The following is a 20408-nucleotide window of genomic DNA, read 5'->3' as shown; positions in this document are numbered from 1 at the left end:
TATTTGGTGGCGTATGTGGACTAAGCTTGGTATTCCCAGGTTTTAATGGGCAGAAGTCTGTGGTACCAGAGCTGTGTTTACCAGTGGCATTACTGTTGGCACTGTGTATGCAGGCACAGGGTGAATGAACACAGGCATCCTGCAGACCTCAGCACATAAATCCTTCAAGTCAGGTGTTTCATGCGTCAATGAGGCAGCAGCATGGGGCCCCCCTGTTTTGTGCCTCTTTTGGGCATCTCCATCTCTAAGGCCCGTGGTTAGGCAATGCCACATGATCCTTACCTAAGATAGGAATTCCCCTCCCCTAACCGAATAGCCCTGCAAGGGAGTTGTGCAAATTCAGAAGGTCGAATACTTAAAGCAAATGCCAGAACTCTGAGCCACCTTTTTTCAAAGCACAAACTTGTTTTGTTTCCTTTCCATGTGGCTGTGTTTGGCTGACTCTTCCCCCACTTCACGAAATAGATACTCCTGCACAGTTGGATCTAGCACCCATAGCTAACAGAAAAGTAAAGACAGTAGCACGGGCAGTTATAGTACTTTTTTGTTTGTCAGTCTGCTAGTATTTTTAGGAAGCTGATGGAATTTGGCTTGTCATCTAATGCACTGATCCTCTGCCAAGTGTCAAGTTCTCTGACCAGCCGCCCAAGTCGCTCTACCAACTGTGCCCTTCCCCTGCAGAAAGAGGAATGCACTGGAGTCGGCAACTTGATGAAGAACCTACAGCCTCTGCCAGCATGCTCTAATTAAATAGCTACATAGACAACAGCTGTGAAAAATTCATCAATCACAGAATGTTTGTTATTGGAATTAAAACACCTCATAACTAATGCATAGATTTGCATTGATTACTATCTCCTAGAAAGAACAAGCTGTGCCAGCTTACTATGCCTGGGTACTTTGAATGTCTGTTGTTGGTAGTCACCCATCTGCCTCTAGACTGTCAACTCTAGTAAAAGGTTTGATCAGGTTCTTTGCAGCAAGTCAGGATCTACATCTGTAGAACTGTAGCCCTGAATGCTACAAGAAGTCTGAGTTCACTTTGTCATCTGGTCCATGGGGTGTTTTCAGACCTTTATTCACTGCATTGGTCTGCTAGGCAGATGGACAAGACTCTCATTTCATTCATTCATTTGTTGACCTACTTGTGATTTGCACAGTAAAGTTCCATTGACCTAAACCCATACTGATTTCAGAAAGGAGATCCCAGCAGCTCGCTGTGCCTGAGCTTCTGGTGTTCTACAGTCCAGCTAGTGTCAGTCATGTCTATCTTTTTTTAATAGGATCTGTCTTCCTCAGGCAATGTGTTGCAACCAAGCCAGAGTTGAGCATTCTTGCAGTGTGCAGATATATTTCACAAGGTATTTAAAGTAGGACAATGGTTACTGCTGTGTGATGTTGTAATAGGGCATCCAGTGTTTGCGATACGCATATAACTGTTTCAGGGAGGTTTTTAGTAAAGAAATATTTGAGAAACTAAGGTGAAGTATTAAATAACAGATTCTTGAGATAATGGCTGGGAACTATCAGGTCAAGTGATGGAGATGATAATTCTGTCTCAGTATAGTAAAGAACTTCATATCTTAGCCGATGGCTTAGGTGGTATTTGTGAGTGCAGAAGGAATTCAGAAAGTTTAGTAATGCTTTTGCTAATGGACAGAGCGAACAAAGACTTTCCAACCAACTGTAACGTTTTTCTTTTTCCTTTAAAGGTGCTTTTCTACAGGCTGTGCATCCCAGACCTTTGTGTCTTTTGTTTGGGAGAGGAAAAGGACCTGTCCAGGACCTTTAAGCTATTCTGTTGCCAGCTGCTTTTCTGTTTTTGCAAAACTTCGATCCTGAAGTTAGCTATAAAGGTAAGACAGAGCTTTACCTTTTTTTTTTTTCCCTCCATGAGAGCCATTGGGGCACTTCTTATGTGCCACCATGACTGCATGGAGCAGTACTGGGGATTGGCAGTGTGTGGAGGAAGGCAAGCTAGCCACATAGGCAGTGACATGTTCATTCCTATAAATGCGTCATGAGCTTTGTGATAACACCTGAAGAGCTTGGTCCTTGTCCCAGGTGAGTTTCCATTCCCATGGACAGACATGAGCTTGCAGAATGTGCCTTCATGTGCATGCACGTGGATGCTCCTGAGCTTTAGGGCAGGAGGAAACTTCTGAACTCTAGAGAACAGACACTGCTTGTTGCTAAGGTGTGCTTTGGTGCAATGCTCAGACTGTTCATTTCTTTTGGGTAGAACATATTTCTTAAGCACTCCAACACATGTTCTGTCCTCTCACTGGGCCCAATGCATTTAGATCTCAAAATGTCCAAGGCTTCTGTGTGCTCGAAAGGACAGGAGAAAGGTTTTAAGTCATGAATCTTCTGTGCTACGGTGTTTGACTTTACTGCCATGCTTGCAATGCAATATTTCTTCAATTTAAGAAGAGTAAGGAATGCTACTACTTCAGCAGTAAAGTTAATTAGCACAGACTGCAAATGTTTATTTGTATTTTAATGACATCAAGTGCATTATAAATGTCTTCCATGCTCCTCTATTGTAAAATCCTGCTGTTAGAATAATTTGTAACATAACTTTTTCTTATGATAGCGTTGTAAATACAAAATATGAATCTTGCATTAACTGAGATAAGCAGCCACATAAAATATAATAAACCTGCTGCTTTTTAAAATTGGACTTACCACGTGAAAAGGATTTAAAAAAAATTGATGTATATCAAATTAATTAGCACATTCTTTATTTATTAATTATCAGAAACCTGCTTTTGTAGGCTTTTCAAATCTGAAATAGTATGTTTTTCATAAATTTGGATTCATTAAATCTGAGCTGTAAGCACATTATGATAATTGCTGAAAGTTCTTGGCTTTTGAAGTAGAATTATATAAAAGTATATTTTAAATTTTATTATGTTGAATGCAACTTCACAGATGTTTATGCAAAATTGATAGTGTAGTTTAATTAAATTTTGAGGAAGATGCAGGGGTTTTACAATATTTTTAGTAGTGAGGACTGCTTTTATAACATTGTAAGTACTTAGTAGTGTTCCAGACTGCACAGTTGTTTACATCTGAATGCGACTAAAATAATGAAATTGGCTTTAATTTACCCTTTCAGTTCATGCATTTCTGTATGGATGCATGCTTACTTCAGAGTGCTTACTTCAGTGTCCTAATTAACAAGAACTTAGACTGATTGCTTGTCAGGTCATATTTTACAGGCCACTCTCGTACAGCAATGACACAAAATTTATACCAATATAGCTCAGCCTGCTTTGTGGTCTTCCTCCTGCATGTTTGCATGCAGATAGGGTTTTGATCTAGGACACATAATCTGTACTGAACCAATTTGTATTTGTCTAAACCAGGAAACTTGAACAAAGTCAGGATTAAGAAAAAGAGGTATAATTAAGGAAAGAATTAGTGAGGTGCAGTTTTGCTGTGAATGAGGTGATTTCTTTGGAGAATATATTTCAGAGAAAGTGTAATGAAAAAGAGCAAGTTTGGCTTTCTGTAAAAGGAACATTCTTTGGTGCAAAAAAACAGAGAGGGGGAAAAAAAAGGAAAAGGAATAAGTGCAACATGGAGGCCCAGGTTGGGGGGAATATCAGGACAGGCAGGTATTATTGGCAGAAAGGTGTAGTTACACATACCTCGGTCAGTTTGGACTGAAAGCTATAAAATTAGTGTTTTTTTTTTTTTTTACTGCATTTTTAAATATGTTTTGCCTTTGGGTATTACGAAAAAGAAATCTTTTCTTTTTATAAGCCAATCAATGCAGTTTTGTTTTCTGCAGCTACAGTCTTTTCATAGACTTTTTAGCCTTGGCTACTGGTCAAACTTTATTGAACCACTTAAAATCAAACTGATTAAGCTTTCTTTTTTTTTTTTTTTTTCCGATTTTGTAATGTCATCTTTAATGCAATGGATCTAAAATTACTTAAACATTTTTTTTCTATGCTATTTCCATTTCTTTTTAAGAAGATAGGATTGGAAGGTTATGCGCTTGTTGATTAAACTGGCTTCTGTACTAGCAATATTTTTAGGAGGAAACAAAAAGAGCACTTCTATGCTTTGATATGAAAACCAGTGAACTTCTTTGAAGATTAAGACACCATATATTCACTCAGGTGAATTATGGAAGATATCATTGAGATATCATTATAAAGACTGGATACAGTTTGCTTTTATAGCAAATATGGCTTCATTTGAGGATCAGAGAATCTACTACATATATTTCAGGAAATTCTTTGCATAAAGCTTGCATTTTCAGGGGATTACCAAGTGAATCTGTTAATTAATCTTTTGAGTAAGTGTGTTTATGTATAAACACGAGCAATTATTTTTGGACTTTAGTTGTGACTTCCATGTACATTACGTATAACTCTGGCTTCTGAAAAGGTTTCTGCTCCAGAAGGCAATTACTTGTTTGTTGAAGAAAGACTCTCTTAGTGAGAATGATTCTCTTTTATTATTAGCCAATATCTGCTATATGCTTTTCATGAAGATATTTGGAAATGTCTTGTTAAAGTAGGTGATCCAAAACAGTGGAATAGCGTCATCTGATCTAACACTCGGTGAAGCCAGTTGGACTCTTTTCACTGGCTCACTTAGGAGTTATTTAAATAAAATGAGCTGCAAAGCTATGGGTCAGAATTTTTTTTATTTTTATTTTTAAATTTATAAGGCTAGATCTGATAGATGCAGAATATCTTCTTGAACTGTTATTAAAACCCCCAGAGACTGGTCTTCATTCATTTCCAGTGTTGCCTCTGTCTAGAGCATGGGAGGGAGAACAAAGGAGCCAAACACTGGAAAGCAAATTTCATCTTTGTTTTCTGACCCTTGCCAAAACCCTTTTTCATCCTTATGTGAATTCCTGAATATTTGGGCAAAGGGGTTAGTCTAAATTTGCACTGTTCATTTATGTTAGTGCTTTTAAAAATTGGGATTTTACCCAGAACCACTTAATGTGCTGTGTAGACAAGGGATGGACTTTTAATCATTGTGCCAACCTGTCAAGAGTGGATTCAAGTGTCCACAAATACTTTTTCTGCGTTATTTCTATCTATGGTGCTATTTACTCTGCATTTTAGTGGATAAATATAAGATTGTTCATCATGATACTATTCAGTGTTTCCCCAAAATATCTTTTTTTTTTTTTCCTTTGCTTCTCATAACAAAACCTTGCACATTTTTTATGGGAACTCATCTAATAGTTCAGTATGGTGAGCTGCAAGCTTTCAGTTGCATATGTGGCACTCCTGTACATCCAATGTGTCATAGCGACACAGTTTTGTGACTTGGTGTCCGAGACTGAGACACAGGAATCTGCCCACCCAAAAGAGAACAATTTATTGATCTGTACATGTCTTGGTACAGCAGCCAGGTGTATCTGCAGAACAGGTCAGATGCACCCACAGCTTGCCCTTCTGTCCTGCACTGAGGTTATCTCACAGCAGACACACTTCATAATTGTTTTAGAAACTGCATTGCAGGCACCTTATAAGAAAAAAAGAACAATATATATATGAATCTTTCACATTCCATAATGTGTGTTGGAATGGATTCATAGAAAATGGTTAAAAGACTGGGGAACCGTCAAAAAAATAGAAGAGACTTCAACAGTATAGAAAGCAAATGCCCAGAGTAGATTTCCTTTATATAATTCAAGATCTGCCCGCTGCTTTAAAGTTGTATCTGCATGGTTACAAGGGCATTATACCTTCCAGTAGCACTTTGAGAAATGATTGCTTGTGTTCACATAATATTGTGTTGTTACTTCACCTGCCATTCCTGTCAAAAGTGCTGAGGTAAGAACAGGTTAATGCCAGCATCTTGAGTTGAATGGTTTTCTGGACTTGATTACTGCAACTTTCTTTGCTGCTGTATCCAATAAACTGTTGGATCATGTGCAGATGGTACAGAGTCCTGCTGGCAAGAGGCTGTTGCTGTTCATGTTGTTATCTCTTCATTTAAGACCTCTTTGCCTCTTTAGAAGCTTCTTATTAATTAGTTTATTGATGATAAAATTATTCTCTTATTTAAAGCTCTGTGACTGTTGGTGTTGGGTGAATGAATTTACTTTCTTTGGGACCAGAAACTACCCTACAACTGAAACTATCCTAAACAGCTCTTTCAGTAATACTAATCCTGTTCTGCTCTTTCTTGCCTCACATGGAGATTATTAGCGTCTCTCTGCTCATTGTGTATTGAAGTAAGCGTGGTAAATATTACTCAGCATAGGCATTTTATATTCAAAATATTATGTATCCAGAGTTGTTATTTTCATCCCTCAGCTCTGTCAGGTGCTTCAGCATTGACTTCAGCATTTCTTCATTGATGCCAGTTCATCACTGACATGTATTTGATTAACCAACAGTTTTTAGAAGTTCAAAGTTTATGTTGCAAATACTTAGTTTTAAATAATAGCGTAGTATCATTACACAGTATGTTATTATCTCATGTAACCTCAGAAAAATAGATATTGGCACAGTTGGGAAGCATAATCATAAACTTCTTGTTATTAAAATGCTTTAAGATGTTTTAAGAGGGAATTTATATGCACATATAGTGTGGTTGTACTTCTCCCAATTCAATAAAGAAAGCAATAAGGGTTGAAACAATTTTAGCACCCTTGTGTCGAGGAACAGTTTGGGAAGAACTCCTGGATTTGCCTGTGTTGCTCTGCAGGGAGGCTTCTGGTACAAGTGCTCAGTTGGGAGATTCAGTTAATGCATGAAGATTCCCTCACAGAATTACTTTCTTTGAAAGAAGCAAGTGCTTTCTGATCTCTGTTTCCCCTGACTTCAGCAGGGTTTCTAATTTATCTGCGAATGCGGGCCAGGATATTCTGCTTTGCTTGTGCAAGTGGCACTTCTGCATCTTCAATGGATGCTCGAACTGCCTCGATGCACAATGAAATAACAGCTCGTATTTAGGTTTGGTTTTATTGGGAGTCAAAGTGAAGGGATAACAGTGAGCAGTACAGGCTGCAGTTTCCAGAGTGTTTGTGAATGGGAGAGACTTTTGCCCCTGCAGGATTTGTGTGTATGTGTTTGCTTTTCATTTGTGTTTTTTGTTTTAAATGAATAAAATGTACACATAGAGTTCAAGAAATAGCAAACTGAATTAGTGAAACCCTGCTGAGCAGGTGTAGACTGAATCCCTGGATAGCAAATGAGAAGAAAAGTACATTATACATTAAGTAGCCAAGTTTTATCTCCCATCTAAAAACTCTGTAGATATGTCTATCGGGCAGCCTGACAGGAAAATTAAATTGCATTTGGCAATGCAAGAACTCCAGATTATATTCCTGCTGAGCAGTAATATAGAGTGTGAATATTTTTATAAAGTTCCTTTCAATTTTTCACAAAATAGTGATGTCTAGAAGTAGCCCATGGTCTCAAAAGAAACTGGACAGATTTCTAGAAAAGCTTAGTGTTCCTTAATAGCTAAATGAAATTAAATTATAGATACCACTTTTCCGTAGAGTCACTTGTGTTCTGTACTCCTTTTTAAGGGCCATTTAAAAACAAGAAAGGTGCACAAGGTGTATCATTGCATTACTGCAAAATGATACAATTAAACTGACATTTATTTTTCAAACCATGAGGTAGTATACTGTGTGCCCTTCTGGGATGGATTACTGTCAGCCTCCGTTAAAAATGGTAAGAGAAAGAGATGCTGCTGTTCTCCTGGAACCATAATTTTACCTCTGTGATTTTTACTCCAACAATCAAGTATATAATATTTTAATCTTTTAGCCATACATATGCATTTTTCTAGACAGGTAAGCTCTCCTGAACTTTGATTCATTTAGAGAGGAGCTGTTATGTACAGGCTGTCAGATCCAAGTGCTGTTGAAACTGGTGATGTTCAGATCTAGAACCACAGCCTATCTTTGCATCTCTCTGTTCAGGCACTTGAAGCAGCTTCAGACCAATCTCTAATGACGCTGAGAGCTACAAAGCTACAAGTGCTGCAAACAGGTCTAGAGCTGCTCTCAAGCTTTGTGAACTTCAGCCAGCCGTTCCATTAACATGAGTTTCAGGTTTTTAACAAAGTCTAAAATAGGAAAGGTTTCTGGTGTCAGGTTTCTTTGCAAACCTTCTGAAAAGACGTGCCTTAATGAAAAAAAAAATCAATTGCATATGAATTTGCATATGTCTTGGTATAGACAATTAAGCAAAACCTTTAGCATGTGCATTTCTAGTTTTTTTTAACAAAAGGCAATTTTTTCTCTTTAATACTTTCATTGCCTTTTTTTAGAATAGTAACATATAATATTTTTATATAATAGCCATGCATTCTTAGACCAAAAAGAAGAGAAGGAAAAAAAAAAAGGACAAAAATTCTCTTCCACTTGGATGTTCCTTTTACAGTTTGAGCATTAAAAGCCATGGCTCTCCAAGTGCCTTGTTTATATGGAAGTTAAGCATACCTTTTAAAAATAGATACAAATGAATACAACTGAAAAAATAAATAAAGAAGAAAGTTTATTAGACAAGAAAGGCTAATGTTGTTTAATGAAGTGCGGCATTTTGATCTGTTTTAAGAGCCATGTTCTTTCTCAGGAGTAAAATGTTTCTCTTACTGGCTTCTGCTTTACACATTGCATGCTTGCCTTGAGGGATTCGAAACCTAAATAAACCTTAACTCACAAAAGATGTAAGTATGAGAAATCTCATCCTTTTTCTGGAATGGCTTAAGGGCAGATTGTTTATTTAACAAGCTGGTGCCCTGATTTTGCCACTGACACACTCTGACAAAAATCCCTCACAGGCATTTAAAGTTGTAATAAGGAAAAAATTGGAAAGAAAGATGCAAGTCAGTGCTCAAAGCTACAAAGGTCTGCTGCCTAGGTTTTTATAATATTTACTAACTAGATTTAAAAGTTTTAGAGCTAGAATAGTTTCAGAGAACAGTCAGTGATGTTCTGCTGTAATCCACCCCAAAAAATATTGTCCTCTAAGCTGTTGTTGGTCACTTGAGTTATGATGTACAGGAGCTTACTTTTAGGAGGAGGGAAATCACATCTATGGCAAGACTCGGAACAGTACTTGAAGGAGAAAATCGTAACCAAACACCCTATGGAATGGGAAACAGGAAAAACACTTCTCATTTTTTGGAATAAAGTAGGGAAGAGTGAAAACAGGATTTGCACATTAGTTTATATCTTACTTGTGTAGCTGAATATGGCCAAAGAAAGCTGAAGAACTTTCCTTCCATGTCCAACTATTTCTTATGAGACTAAGCTATCACGTTTCACAGAACGAGATTTCCTATGCTTGTCTAATTCAAAACCATGGAAAGAGCTTCGGCAATCACTTTTTGAGTCCCCATTTCTGATGCTTCAAAATTTTAGACTGTACCACAAGCATTATATATAGATTTAAAAACAAAATTGCCATATCTTTTTCACTTATCTGGAATGGTTATACTTTTTACAGGGCAGTATTGCAAAATGATTTCACTTTGTAACTGGATGAGTTATACAATTAGTCGATGTACAGTTAACAGGGTTAGTAAAGCTACTGAACCATGGGAATTTGACCTTATGATTCTAAACTGTGTGAACAGATTACATAGTTTAATCATAGGTGTTTAAGAGGATGGACATTGCGATTAAATTTTACTTTACAATGTCCTGATTTTTTTTGGATTTAAGTAATAGTCTGAAATCGACCCAGACTTGCTTACGAGTTTCTAGTTGCAGAATGTCAGTCCAAAAAGGAGAGACATGTTTGATTTTTTGTATTGATTGGATTGGCTAAATTCAAGTGCTCTTAATTTTTTTTTCTTAGTATTTGGCAATAACCAGAACTGGAAGAAGAATGAAGTGTAATATTTTGTTTTGGCCTTGAATTTCATCTGAATTAGTTCACTTAACTCTGCTTACATTATTTTATTCACTGGGGATATATTCATTTGAAATATAGTTTAAAAGTTGCAATTATTTTAAAAGTATCATACAGCTTTATCCTAAGCTGGAATAAAAATCACCTTCTTATACTCTTCTCAGCCAAAAATGTTACTCCTCCTTGCTCATTCTCCCCCTAAAAATACAGACTTGATTTAAGTAACTTGGTTAAAAAAAAGAAACTCTCTTTTGTATTTTCATCTTTTTGAACAAATGACTACAAATACAATGTTAAGATTCCATTTGGAATAGAAGATGATGAAAACTGTTACATTTCTGTGTTTTTATATTTTAATTTTAATTTCTTCTTTTGCTGTGAAAAATATTGCATATGATGTTTTTATTTGTCTGGGCCAGGGGGAACAGAAAAATAAAGTGAGGACATACCTATTTTAATGAAAATTTCTCATTTGGTTCTGCTCAGTAGGTACTCACTTCTGGGTTTGGTTTGCACCAAGTAAGGGATTCTCCCTCATATCTTTCCAGTACATTTGTAATTTCTTTGTCTGACCTATTAACTAATGTCTACAGCAGATCTTTTATTTTTAGTACCTTGTGGCTAAAGATCAAAACAACTTTCCCACAGTAACTGCAAAATGAGCTTTAAATTCTAATTAAAGATGATCTTATCAACTCTACATTTCACATTGTATAGTTATGGGTGTGATATTTTCTGAATTGGCTACGCTAGATAATTTTATAGTTCTTTGTGATTGAGGGGGAGCATGATTTTTTGAACAATTTTTCTTGCACAGCAGGGTGACTTAAATTAGTGTGACTGCCATCCTCCTAATACGCTTAAAAATCTGTGGAACAATTGGTCTGAAACTCGAGCTTTTTCATTCTGATTGGATGAGTGTGCGGAAAGCAGATGCGTGCATGGGGATGCAAGCACAATCACACAGCTTGGTCTCTTAAAACCTGATCGGGTGCCTATCTAAGCATGTGTGTAAACTTGGCATTTGAATATTACTAAATCAGATGGAAAAATTCTGGCCCAACAGAACAACTTCACCAATGGGGAAAGTGCCAAAATGCATGTGCTTAATGATAAGCAGCAGTGTCTGTAAAAGAGACATGGAGAAAATGTTAACATGGTTGAGAGTCTCCTCAATGAAGGATCTTGCAAAAATTAGTACCAGAGATTCTCTTCCCAGACTGTAATAGGGTTTTTTCTTGACAATATTGTTCTTAACTGATTTATGTCCCTTAAATCAAAGAGAAAGGAGCCCAACACGTTCATTTTGGTGTGCATAGAAATATACTATTTACTTGGCAGGGAGTATCTTGTGTGGAAAACTGTTGCCACTTCCCTCTCCCAAACAGTAATTTGATTTGATAAAAGTTTTTATACAAAAAATTGTGCATTTAGATCTCTAAACAACCCGTCTTTTGTGACTGGCCAGGTGAGTTGTGTGAGTTGTACGATAAAAGTATTTTACTATCTTTTTCTAAACTTGGTACTCTGAATTATATAAAGTTGAGTTAGAATTTTTATTTAAAAGTTTAAAATAAAATCGGAGAACAATGATCAAGGGATCAAATCATAAATCCAATGGCCCGGTGATAATCTTTTAAGAGTTTTGTCCTTTTGATTATTGGTTATGTGCCTATATTGAGTCATCCACTAGGCCAATGCATCCACTGGGGAGGCGAATCATGAGTTTATAGTTAGGAGCTGGAGAATGTTTCAGCAGAATTAAGCCCCTGTCGAAACTGAGTATTTTCGGTACTCTGAAAATCTGAACCATCTTCTGTTTGCATAGCAGTATTTACAGTGTGTGTGTGTGTGTGTGTGTGTATATATATATATATATGTATATGTGTGTGTGTATGTATATATATACATATTTTTTTTTCTAAGATACTTACCTCAGATTAATGATAAAAAAGCTTGAGTGGAGATCTGCATACTTCTAATAAAGTTTTGTGTTGAACACTGTCATGACCAAACTTCAGTAACATAACTAAGTCTTCTAATTATTTGTCTGAGAGTTGAAAGGGTCAGACCTTTGGACTAACAGTTAATTGTTGAACTTTTTCCATATTGTGAAGTTAATTCTAGACAATTATTAGACCTGTTCAACAGCATTCCTTTAAGAACTTGCATCCTAATGCTTCCAGGTGCAGAACTTCCGAACTCCACAAAAGCATACGCAGCTTTACTCTGTCTATACTTGTGTCTTAAAGATGTCATTGGAGGTTTTTTAATTTAGGAATAGTTAATTTTCATTAAGAAATTATCTATTTTCTCACACACTGAGAAAAGAAAACTCTGTGTGGAATGCCTAATGTTAAGATACGCTATTGCAGCCAAAATCGTTTCTAGTTGCAGCACATGTCCTTCTGTGGAAGTAGTATTTCAGTCTTGCACCAGACTTCTCAGGTTAAAAATTCTTATGCAGTGACCCTCATGATACTGATAAGACAGCGCAAAAAAAAGGTTCAGTCATTTTCTCCTTAACTCCCTTCCTTTGCTGTTTCTCCCCTAAGACAGGCTGTCTCGCTGAAGTGATGTGTATTGAAGGGGAAGGCACGTTAGTCAAGGTTGGCGGGTTGACTGAGCATCTCGGCGTCCTCTGGTACCCCGGCGCAGGCTGCGCGGCTGCTCAGTCAGCTGCACAGAGGTTTGGAGTTCAGCTGGTATTTAGCACAGATGAAGTCATTGTACCTACAGGGTACAGATTCACAGCAGCGCTCAAGAGCTGATGCTAACCAACTCTTGATGTGTAGTTTGTTATGCCCTGCATTAAGTTTATGCATTGCTAGTGGTAGTGCCACTAGGAATGGAATATGCATCATTAACGATAATGCATTTTGGTTTAACAAAAACAAAAAAAAAAAGGACTTAGCAAGTGCACGGGGCTGGGGATTTCCTAATCAAGAGACAAGTGTATTCTTTGCCACAGAGATAATCACCCTGTTGTTCTTGTCCCTCTGCTCTATGAAGTAAAGAGTAACTGTAGTTCAGGTGTCCAGGTTGGACTTCTTGCAGCGGAAGAGATGGGAAGTGGGAGACTATATTAAGATAGGAAGTGGGAGCTGGATGAGAAAGGATTGTGTGAAGTATTATGGCTAATCTGAATGTTCTGTTTCTTAACTTTGTTAAAAAATCATTCAACAGTTTGCCTTAAGGAAGGTGCTACCTGTAGACAGTTCATGTACTAGCAAAGTAGGAGTATCTTCTTCATTCTCCTTTCATAGGATGTGCATGTGATTTTTTGTCTTTTCCCCACTACTTCTTGCTGAAAAGCACCCATTATTGTAGGGTTTTGTTGGTTGGGTGGTTGGTTGGTTTTTGCTTATTAATAGTCAAAAAAATCCCTTCCTTTATGTTTATTATAGTGTATTTACTTCTGAATTTGTGCAGGGAGAGAGAGCTCTCCTGGGCTAGTTTTCAAAAAGTACAGCCACTGAACTGCCAGAGTGGACATGTAAGTCTATCATACTGACCTTTAAAATCTTTAAAATCTTGCCCTGCTCCTTGGGGCACCTGCATATCATAACACCAGTGCTTCTACAAGTCAAGTCCTTTATAGGCTTGCTTCTCCTGCTGCAAGGGTACTAAATACTCTCAAGAATTCTCTTGAGGTCTGATGGCATTTTTTTCCTTTTTTAAAAGAACTTGTTGTCTTCACAGGTCACCACGTGGCTACTTCATAGCCTAATGATTACCTCCTTCTGTCAAGTAGCCTAGTGCTTAGTGCGCTTCTGTACTATGAGAAGTCAACAGATAGAGCAGCATAGCTGACCAATAAACAAAAAGTTAATATAACCTTTTGACAGTTAAAAATGAGTCTTTTGCTATGTATAAAATTTGACATCCAATGAAACAATACTGAATCATTTGAATCCATTATGTTCAGCAGTGGATTTACACTGGGATGCTGACAGCACTCTGCAGCATTTTTTTTTTTTAAGTGTTGGTAGCAGCTCAAATCTTATTAGCTTCTGAGATTTCATTTGTTTCTTCAGGAAAGTGGGATAAATGTCTTTGGACATGATGCCGAGCTTGAACCATTATGAAAGCTTGGATGAAAATTTCTTCCTTTCTGTGACCCTATGTCTTCTCACCCTTTGTGATATTTTACAAATTGAATTTCAGGGCTCAAGAGGTAAAGTTTCTGCTGTGGTTGGCAAAAGTGTTGTTTTTCCATCTGATTACCCTTGAGGTCAGAAGCACGTAATATATTCAGGGTGTTTCTAATCGAACGAAGCTCAGAATATGTGAGGGTTGTAGACAGCAGCTGGCCCCAGCAGAGACTAGCAGATTTGCTGAGAACCTGTAAAGATCTTGGCAGGATATCAACAAAGATACTGCAGGGCTGCTAGATGCCAGGAAAATGAGATCTTTGGTTTGCAGCAAGGAAATGGTATTTAGGGAGGATAGGATGTAATAAATTACAGTAATAGCACTGAGAATATTTTTCATCCAGGACTATTAGAGACTGTCATGATGGTGGGCAACTTGTGTACTTGGTTTTGCATATGGGGAAACTTAAGTACAAGCAAGTGAAAGAAAGATGCCTTCCTACAGCAGCAGAGTGTTTTCCGAGTGGGGAAAAGAAGTCACAGGTTCCTGCACAGGAATCATTTTTGAGAGAAGTGAAGGATGAAGGGAAACAAATGATGCAGAAAGGGTTTTAGCTGACTTAAGAAGAGAGGAAAGAAAAGAATGGAGGCTGGGTGGGTGAAAGAGAGGTGCTTTGTGGAGAACGAGAGGTACTTGTGGAGAACAAGATTCCAGAAGATGCAGTGGTGTGTGGCCCATCGTGCCTGACCCTTAGATGTGGCTGGAAGATTTCATTCAGGTCAGTCTACAGGAAACTCTGTTTGATCGATTAGTCTGGTGTGTCCTCTTTGCGCTCACCAGACCTTTAGTGAAAACGAGTCTCTCCAGAGAACTCGGGCAAAATCCTGATGTTACTGAAACAGAATTGTGGCATAAAGAGCCAGCTTCATAAGGAGAGAAAAGAAAGCAGATTCTCATCTAATTTACACATGGAGCACGACACAGAGATTAGCAACTATAATGGGCAATGCCTTCCTGAAAAACTTAGCCTTAGTTTTACTCACAGCTCTGTGATTTTGATGTAAATCATTCCTGAGGTATTTCCTCTGCACTTACCTGATTAGCAATGCCAATTATTTATCACTGTTCTTAGGACCTGATTGTGTGATATCCTCCCTGATTACTTTATCAGGTTAAAGTCTATGGATTATTGACAGTTCTGTGTTAACTAGGTGGCTTGGCTTTTGGGCAGAATGCCAGCGGCGGGGAAGCAGCTGTTTGAGATGGGAATATCAGAAAATGCCAACTGACAAAATGTTTCTGACTTCTGCAGGACTGCAAGAGGCCATTAGCAGCTCTTGGAATTCCTCTCTCTCTCTCTCTCTCTCTTTTTTTTTTTTTTTTTTTTTTTTTTTTTTTGTGTCCCCAAAAAGAACTAACGTGGGAAGCAGGATACCATTGAAAATGTAATGCAGTGGGTACTGGTGGAAATGCCAGACAGGGACAAAGTCTGAAATGCAGATCAGCAGGAAAAGACACGGATGGATGGCAGGTGGTCTCTTTCTCATATATGAGTCTATTCCCACTGGGAGACAGTCAGGGTTCATTTAAGATCTCGTGTGGGCCAGTGTCCTTCTATGCGATCAACCTCAGAAAGCATTCACTTAGAACTGCCGTTTAAACTTTGCTGGTTTTGTGATAGTTTTGAAAGCTGACACAGAAGTTTTCTACTATCCATTTATTCTCCATTTCTCCCTGAACAGTCTTCCTCCAAATGACACTTACGTGTGAAACGGCACTTCTAGCAGAGGTGTTAAACCTCCTGGAAGGGAGGACTGGACTTGTGAGGGCTTTGAAGTGCATGAGCCACGCAAATGCACAAAGGTTCTTCTGCAGACGGTCTCTGTGCTGGAAATATGTTTGAGAAAAGAGAAGATTCTGGAAGTCTCTGAACATTTGGGCGTAAACTTCTGTCTTTTTTTGAGATCTCATTAAACAGGGAGCAAGTGGAAGCAGAATGGACTGGGTGCCTTCCAGCGCCACAGGGAGTTTTCTGCAGCAGCTGCTGTGTCACAAGACCATAAATTGACTTCCTGCCATGGGAGGCCTCCAGCTGGTTCCTCTGGAGCCTTACCGGGGGAAATCCTTGCCCTTTATCTTACCAGCAGCAGGCGATGCCCGGGGCTGGGGAGGAGTTGGAGCTGGCAGATTTCTCTTGTCAGCCAACAAGATTTTGATTAATAAAAACTAATGGATGGGTGGAGACCTCAGTGTTTTGCTGGGGAAGAGATGGTTCTCTCCTTTGAGCGCTATGTGCAGATGTTCAAGTTCTTTGTTTTCAAAAACTCCCAATATGAGCACATGTCTTTCATCGTATTTTAGGTAACATCAAAGTCCTTCTTTTTTAATTTTTTTTTTTTAATTAATTAATTTATTTATTTTTTTTATCTTCCAAGGCGATGCCTTATGCTTATCCCCTCCACTCAGGGTAGATACATGTTCTCCTTTCGGTCATTCAGTTCCCCTCACAATATCCCTTATCTTCTGGTCTTGGAACTGGCCTTTTCTGAGGGATTTCATACCATTAATAACTGCACTCTCACTGAATCAATAACCAAGCAGGAATCTTTGGCAAGGGAAGCAGTTTTGGTGCAGGAGGTGTCTCTGGATTTAGTGGCCTTTATCATTGTCTTTGCTGGAATTTTCTCTTTCTTTAGAAGTTAACTCCTCAGCTGCTGCATCCAAGCCTGTTGCATTTCCCTTCTTTCCCCACAGGAGTTGCTGTATTCTGTATTCTCCCAAGAGAGGTATATAGGAGACTCAGTAATATGTAAGATTTCTTTTTTTTTTTTTTTTTTTTACCTGTCTTTTGTATTACTGAAATTCTTTACTCATTCAGAATATTAGATATCACTGCCCTTCATGCCAAACTTAGGAGCAGATTTGAACTTCTGTAGGTTAAAAACTGAACCTGGATATGCTGTTTCATACCGAGAGTCATTCTCTTGCATATCTGTGGTTTTCAAATGCAGTCATGAATTCTGAAATGAGGAGGAAAAACCCACAATGAGATATTTTGAAAGTTTAGCCTGGCATGTATCCATCCTTGATTGCTTTGCTGTGCAGGATAGGATGTATTTGTTGTGAAATGGGAAATCCAAAAGAAAGCCGAGTGAGCCTTATGGAAGTTAGTGAAGCAGGGGAAACTTGATTTAGAAAAACAAAGTGACTGACTGTATTTTACATTTGGATTGTTTAAGCATCACACCTCTGGAAATTGCATTTAGAGGCAGTTTAGATACCTATTCAATAAAACTTTTAAGACTTTGTGATGTTGGTGACTTTTGGGGTCAAGAGGGTAAGGCATAAGTAGTGTGGGATGCATGGGGAAAGCTAAGCAAACCTTGTGGAATTTTAAAGCCTGCTTGTTGGAGCTTCGAGAGCCTCCAGCTCCAGCAGCTGCCTTGTGGAACCTTTTCCAGAGTGATGACAACAGTTTTCCTGCTGTTTGAGTCACAGTTTCAAATAACCCCAGCCATTGCCTCTACATATGAATCTTACGGCTTTTTGTCATATCTATGTCATAATCTTTAAGCGATTGTGGCTCTGTGGACAGTGAGTTCTGTGGCAGAGATAGCAGGGTCCACCCTGCAAAGGCAATTCTATTAGTTACATACTGGGCATATTCTTCTGCCTTTTTTTTTTTCCTGCTTAAGAAAGGGGGTTCAAACACAGTCTGCACTGCTTGTTAGCACATCAGTTTGATCAATGCTGTTGCTAAAGTAATGCTATTGCAGAAAAGAACACATATATCCAACCCATTTTCAATTGGTTTCATATCAAGGAAGGGCAGAAGATGGGAAGAGCTTAACTGTAAGACTCCTTTGTGGCATTTAGTCTATGAGGAGTCTGTGCTGTCTATCTGTGTGTGTGGTTTGGAGAGACGATCTCGCAGAAGGGGTCTGAACCTCTCTTCGCAGACACGTTCAAGTTCACAGAAACACTTATGAGTCCCCTCTGCCTTTCTCCCATCCAGTTACCTGATATGCACATTTGAATGGTTTGCACATATGTAAATGCACAGCTCTCATACAAAGTGTATGGATATAATTTAGAAAGCTCTGTTGAATTTTTGGCTTATATAGACACATTCTGTGGCCTGACAGGATTACTCCTGTTGGAGTAATAACTAGAAGTTTTGCTTATTTAGGGCTTGTTCCTACTCCCTTTGAAGCCAATGGCGTAATTCCCAGCAATGTTTAGTGCTGCAAGGTCAAGCCTTTAAGGATGATAGAATTTGATGTTGGAGGCCTCAGTCAGTGCTTGCTGAAGTACATGGGGTTTCCCCAGTTATTCCAATGTGCAAATTGCCGTTATTTTGTAAAGATAGTTATTTTAAAAACTGCCTCCATAGAGATGGTATTAGAGCTGAACAGGAAAAAAGAAGGAAGTAAATCATGAAACTTCTGTTTATAGTGGCTGACATATAGCTCATAGCAGCTACTTTTATTACATTAAGACAGGTCAACTGAGTTCCCAGAACTTTGGACAGCTACATCCAAAAGCAATGGATTTGCTAAGCAAAAAAGGATGCTTTGTGTTGCTGCAACATCTCATGTGAAATTTGAATACGTTTTGCTTCTACTTGTAGGAACAGCTATTCATGTAGAATTGTAACCTTTATGCTTCTGGTCCCAGCTGGTGTGACCCTAAGCCATCCTCGGGGGAAAGGAGATGACGAAGAGAGAAGTTGCTCTCGCTGATCTCAAAGGCCAGTACGACTTAGAACCATTGCAGGTAAGAAAAACATCTGTGGTTCTTTCAGTGGGCTTCCTGACATCCAGAGTTCTGAAATAGCCTTAACCTGCCTTGCTCATAGGCTACTGGGGCTTCAGCAAAGCTTGTTTATTTTTATACTTACAGTTCAAGCTACTTCAAGCTTGCTAAGATAGATCTTGAAAGGGATGAAGCAAAAATACTAAGTGAGGAGAAGCACAGAAAGCTACTAGAGGGCCATTTCCCCTTGGAATTTTCTCTTCGTTTGTTTCAACAAATCTCTTAATCTAAAGGGCATGCAGGAGAGCCCATCTGTTTTCTCAGAGTTTTAAAAGGAAAGTGAAGAGGACATAACATTTATTCAGACTGCATTAGTATTTAATATGGATACTGCTGATCTACTGGGTTGAAGGACAGAGTATAATTTTCCCACCTTGTTTTCTTCTGTTTCCATCAGCACTTACATGCAATTATGTATTATATGCAATTACAGTTTAGCTAACTCCAATGCAAGAGCAACTAAATAATGTTACCAGTCAAACTGTTTGTATGGCCACTATGGGGACTTGGTAGTTTGTGAGTCATTTTGCCTCTGTGATTTAAGCTTCTTTAGCCTGTATGGATGCAGCATCTTTTATGCCCCTTGCATATTTGCTGGTCCTTCCACAGGAGTAGGGCCCAATGACCCAAACATCCCATCATCTTTCAGAGACAGCAGTAATCCTTCAGACCCTCCTTTACCTTGAGCACTGTCTTTGGGTGTATGGCTAGCTGACGGAGGGTGGCATCACATTCCCCACTAGATGATAATACGAAAAATACTGAGTTCTGGGCAAGCTAATAATTCTTCCACCCCCTCCTCCCTTACCCACTGAACCAGGCAAATAAGCAAAGGCACTTGAACTCTACATCAGCACAGCTTAACCGCTCTAGTTGAATTATATATAAATGAGCTATCACAGAAGTCTCTGGGGAGCTTCTGCTTGAACACTTCAATGTGACAGAGTACGCTGCTTTTCTTAGTGTTGTTTTGAAAATGATTTTCACATTTGCACGAAAGGAGAGAGGACATGAAAGAATCTAAAGTCACAAATTAGTCACAGAAAACTGCCCTCGTAACATAGGAATATCTTTACCTGCACCAGTGATGAATGTGCAATTGTGGAATAATACCAAGGAGTTCTAAGTGCCCATAGAAGCTGATGGGTCTGATCTTCTTTTTAGTTGTCTCATTATATCTGAGAAATGTGCATTAAGAACGTGAAAAGAATGTGTATAAAGCATTGCTAAATGCTTTATAATCTCATTTTGCAGAGGAATAAATAGCTAAATAAGGCAAAGAAATAGGAAATTAAGTATAACTAGAGACGTAATGTGTTGCCCAATTTTAAAGTGAGGAGGTCAGTGTCACAAAAGCAGACTAAGAGACAAATATTTTCAGTAAAGGTTGTAATGAAGGATGTCTGCTGCTTGTCAGAAATGTGTGCAGAAATGACTCAGAGGAACATTTTACCTTGCTGTGACCTAGAACTGACTGAGGATGTTGCGTGCAGAGGCTGACCTTAAGTTGATAATGCAAGGTTGCTTGCAGAAAACATTTCTTGATCTCAAATAAGAGTAAATAGGTCTTTCATAACTTCGTAAAATTTTCAAGTTTTTTCTTTTTGGAACCATTTAAAAATACTGTACCAATCA

At 38.4% G+C, this 20408-nt stretch overlaps 1 long non-coding RNA gene across 1 annotated transcript in view; it reads left to right on the top strand.

Moving 5' to 3' along the window:
- Nucleotides 1-20408, top strand: part of LOC112947943 — a 63986-nt gene that overhangs the window by 11293 nt on the left and 32285 nt on the right. Inside the window, exons 2-3 of the long non-coding RNA XR_003249509.1 lie at nucleotides 1713-1856; nucleotides 18636-18734. This is a non-coding gene — a long non-coding RNA (uncharacterized LOC112947943). The remainder of the gene's footprint in view (nucleotides 1-1712; nucleotides 1857-18635; nucleotides 18735-20408) is intronic.

This window comes from Nothoprocta perdicaria, unplaced genomic scaffold (genome assembly GCF_003342845.1).
Source record: "Nothoprocta perdicaria isolate Ctin4 unplaced genomic scaffold, notPer1 scaffold_25, whole genome shotgun sequence".
NCBI lineage: Eukaryota > Metazoa > Chordata > Aves > Tinamiformes > Tinamidae > Nothoprocta > Nothoprocta perdicaria.
Note: the sequence above shows the minus strand (reverse complement) of the source record. Positions and strands in the feature narration are given on the sequence as shown.